This window comes from Octopus bimaculoides, chromosome 1, assembly GCF_001194135.2.
Source record: "Octopus bimaculoides isolate UCB-OBI-ISO-001 chromosome 1, ASM119413v2, whole genome shotgun sequence".
Lineage (NCBI taxonomy): Eukaryota > Metazoa > Mollusca > Cephalopoda > Octopoda > Octopodidae > Octopus > Octopus bimaculoides.
In genome coordinates, this window is record NC_068981.1 from 814032 (window position 1) to 818814 (window position 4783).

General features: G+C 36.3%; 2 non-coding genes across 2 annotated transcripts; one reads left to right on the forward strand and one right to left on the reverse strand.

Moving 5' to 3' along the window:
* Positions 1 to 1251: 1251 nt before the first annotated feature.
* Positions 1252 to 1323, forward strand: Trnap-ugg (transfer RNA proline (anticodon UGG)). Its single transcript has one exon. It is a non-coding gene; the product is annotated as a tRNA-Pro (tRNA).
* Positions 1324 to 2814: 1491 nt separating this feature from the next.
* Positions 2815 to 2886, reverse strand: Trnap-ugg (transfer RNA proline (anticodon UGG)). Its single transcript has one exon. It is a non-coding gene; the product is annotated as a tRNA-Pro (tRNA).
* Positions 2887 to 4783: the final 1897 nt, after the last annotated feature.

Below are 4783 nucleotides of genomic sequence, written 5' to 3' on the forward strand. Positions count from 1 at the left end.
ACACACACACACACACACACACACACACACACACACATATATATATATATATATATATATATATATATACGACAGGCTTCTTTCAGTTTCCGTCTACCAAATTCACTCACAAGGCTTTGGTCAGCCCGAGGCTTATAGTAGAAGACACTTGCCCACGGTGTCACGCAGTGGGGCTGAACCCGGATTTATGTGGTTGGTAAGCAAGCTACTTACCACAGAGCCACTCCTATCGTTTTCATTTCTACAATGCTCAAATTATTTTAACATTTTTAATACAATTGTTTATAACATTTCATTATGAAAGTATAATAGGATTTTTTAAACATCGAATGGCTTTGTGGGTCCACCCGAGTAAAATGGGAATCACAAGGGTATATAGGGGGAAAAATGGGTATTTTTTGGTTATCTCTTCCCCATTAAAAACATTGCCATTAAAACATTGGGTTATCTCCCCACTAAAAAATCGAGTTTATGTGGCGAGAAGAGATTGGATTAAAAGAGTTCGATCCCTTTCGTTCAATACTTCAACACATTTGGCGACCTCAGTAGGAATGGTATGAGCTGTTATAAAAGTGTTATTAGATTCAATAAGATGTTTAATTTTTTTTAGTTTTCATGTTTATTAATTTTTCATTTTTTTTGTTTTATTGAGGGTTAAACAATTTTTTTAGTTAGGGGAGATAACCCAATTTTTTAATGGGGGTGAGATAACCAAAAAGTACCACGAAATAGTTGAGAACCACTCTCCTAATCGTATATGTGTGTATGCGTGCTGGTTAGAGTATAATAGTTGCTATTTGAAATAGTAAGAGGGATCGCTTAAAAGTTGGTTCGTTGGTTCAAAGAAATGATTCGTGCTTCGTTAGCGAGCGATTCAGGGTTCAAATCGCGAATGATCCCTTTAAAACTTTTATAGTCTTGCAGCTAAGCTTCAAAATCATGTTGGAATATGTTTTAACTAATGCAACACTAAAATTTGTATTTCTCTCAGAATCTCTAAGACTAAACGATTCTCAAAACCCTTTAGTAAAAAAAAAAATTACAAAATCTTCTTTATCGCATTAACCTCCTTCTGTGATATTTTACTGTAAACATCCTCAAATGATAACTGCGGGACTTATTAATACAATTGATTTAATCAAACCAACACAACTCTTTCAGATGCCAGCTTATTTTCTGCAAATAACTATACATATAAAATTATAACTTATTCTTTATAGAATGATAAATTAAGCATTTTTTATATAGTGAGGCTCGTTGGTCTAGGGGTATGATTCTCGCTTTGGGTGCGAGAGGTCCCGGGTTCGAATCCCGGACGAGCCCAAAGTGTTTTGTTTCATGGTCACATTTTGTACATGCTACTTGATAGTCTTTTACTTGTTTCAGTCATTTGACTGCGGCCATGCTGGAGCACCGCCTTTAGTCGACAAACCGACCCAAGGACTTGTTCTTTGGAAGCCTAGTACTTATTTTATCAGTCTCTTTTACCGAACCGCTAGGTTACGGGGACGTAAACACACCAGCATCGGTTATCAAGCGATGTTGTGAGGACAAACACAGACACACAAACATATACACACACATACATATATATATTAATATTTGCTTTTTAAGAAGAAATATGATAATTTAGACTACCGCGAGCAAGCGAGGCTCGTTGGTCTATGGGTATGATTCTCGCTTTGGGTGCGAGAGGTCCCTGTTTCGAATCCCGGACGAGCCCAAAGTGTTTTGTTTCATGGCCATATTTTGTACATGCCACTTGATAGTCTTGGAAAATATTTCCAATCAATTTTTTTTTCCATGTAATATCTTTTAACTTGAGTCACTTTCATTTCAAGCTTACCTCGTGTTGTTTTGCATTTATAATAAAATAAATATATACAAATTATAAAAATAATCTTAAAAAATATACAGTAGTGTTTTCTACTTCGAGCGGATTTTCACCTGGGGTTTTGGAACGTAACACCCGCGATAGTCGAAGGATCACTGTATTGAATTCTCTTCACGTCCTTCTTTTTATAAATTTAATGTTGAATACACACGAATGTATATATTTCTGTACTATAATTCTTGGATCTAGTTCAAAACGGGGGCACCAGTTTTCATTTATGTTTTATGTAGTGTTTTTGGTACCGAAAGACTTTCAAACTTCGTATACTTATATATTTTGTGTTATAGAACAGAAAAAATTTTTTGTATTCGAATTAATTTCATGTAAAAAATTGTCTTATTTCGATAATTTCAACCAATCACTGACAAGTATTCAGCTGTTTACAGTTACTCCTTTGGCAGTTTAAGCGGTGTAAAGCGTATTTAATCTCCATTACTTCTGACATTTTGCAGAGAGGCAACTCACGTGTGTTCGTTTTCCCTAACCCTAACCCTAACCCTAATTGACTTGCTCCTTCCCTCAAAAACCAGGCCTTGTGCCTATAATAGAAAGGTTTATTAGCTACTGCCAATATGCTTCAGCCATTTTTTGACAAGGAAATAATAATTTTATCACCGCCAGAATCGTTTGAGAATCATTTGTTTACGTAGTCAGCACTTACTGTATTCGGCTGAATGGACGTCAGTCATTGGTTGAAATTACAGAAATACGACAACTTTAACATGAAATAATTTGCGATGTACGTTTTTTTGTTAAGAAGACTAAGAGATAAAGATGTTTTATATGACACATTCTACCAGTGTCCCAAGTTTCAAAGTGTTTCGTTAAGAAAATACTGGTGCCCCCGTTTTGAACTAGATCCTAATTCTTTGCTAAAAATACAATAAAATTTTTATTTATTTATAAAAAATAAAATTGAAGGGCTCGTCCGGGATTCGAACCCGGGACCACTCGCACCCAAAGCGAGAATCATACCCCTAGACCAACGAGCCTCACACGTGCTAATAGCTCTAAATTAATGTAGTTCCTTTTAAAAGATAAATATTCAACATTTTTATCTCTGGTTAATACAAGAAGCACGGCTCTGAACACGGAGTGTTATTTCAGACGATTCTATGTGTTTTGGATTTTAGTCCTGCTTCGGATGCACGATTTGCTCTTCATAGCGAAGTATCTAAGAGAAAGCTGAATTAAACAAAGAAAGGCATTAGAATCTCGTATGAGATTAAACCAGGTGTGTTTGGGTTCGTTTTGGCGAGAGGTCCTGGATGGATCTCACTGCACAATGTCTTGTTTTTTAAATTCCATTTTTCCTCTTCTTTGGTACAAGACCACTTTTATTTGTTATTATTCAATTTACTTCAGCATCCTTCATTTTATAAGTTCAGACATCTCTTCCCTACAATGCAGACATATTGACCAGTCTATTACATCGACCCCAGTGTTTAAATGGTGCTTATTTTATCGATCCCGAGAAGCTGAATGACGAAGTCAATCTCAGAGCGTTCCCTAACCTGACTCATCGATGCATACATCTCTCTGGGGTTTTCTCCTCTCAGCACCGGAAAAGGAAGACGCTACAAGTTGGCGTCTGTGCACATCACTGCTTAGAGCTTTCATTCTGTATCAGATTTATTTCAGTACCATAATTCCTTGTTTGAAATACAACACTCGAACCCGAGACCTCTCGCACCCAGAGCGAGAATCATATCCCTAGACCAACGAGTCACACCTACTCGACCAGTGTAATGTATCATATTTCTTGTTAAAAAGCAAGTATTAATATTTTTTATATGTTGTTATTACAAAAGGCACAGGTGACGTTTGAACAGGGAGTGTCGTTTTAGACAATTTAGACTGCTGCCGATTTTTTCTTGCTTCGGATTCACAATTTTCTTCATGGAAGAAATATCGAAGAGAGAACTTAATTTAGCAAAGAAAGGCGAAAAAATTTCGTAAGGCATCGATTCAAGTCTGCTGCGTTCGTTTCGCCAGAGATACCAGATGAATCCCAGTGCACTTCTTTTACCATTTATTTTATTCCACTTTTTCTCTTCTTTGGGTATAACACAGCTTTCATTGGTTGTTTTTTTTTTCGAATTTAATTTGTCTTTCATTTTATTATTTCCGATATCTCTTCCTTTCCCTATTATATATATATATATATATATATATATACATACATACATACATACACTGTCGGAGTGGTTGGTGTTAGGAGGGGCATCCAGCTGTAGAAACTTTACCAGATCAGATCGAGCTTGGTGCAGCCTCTGGCTCGTCAGTCGTCAATCAAACAACCCATGCCAATATGGAAAGCGGACATTAAACGATAATGATGATGGTGATATATATATATAAAACAGAGAGATAGATAGAGATGTATATGTTTTATACAAAGATATATAAAGATATACAAAAATATATTATTTCTGCACAATAATTCCCTCTAAAAAAATAGAACAAAATATTTATTTATAAAAAAAAAAAATGATGAGCTCATTCGGGATTCGAACACGGGACTTCTTTCGCCCAAAGCGAGAATCAAAGAAAGTTTGAAAATATATGCAAAATACTGCACTGTGAAACCCATCTGACGCACGCATCCGTCTGTTTCCCGGCATGTCTTTTATCTTTGACTTGTTTCAGTCATCCGCTTGCAGCTTTTCTGGGGCACCACTTCGAAGAATTTCAGACCAATGAATTGACTCAGTACATTTTTTTTTATTGTTTAAGGCTGATATTTATTCTAGCTTTCATTTTTGCCGAACAGCTACGTAATAGAGACGTAAACACACAAACACCGGTTGCCAAGCGGTGGTGGGTGACAAATACAGACATAATGATACACACACACACACACACACACACACACACACACACACACAC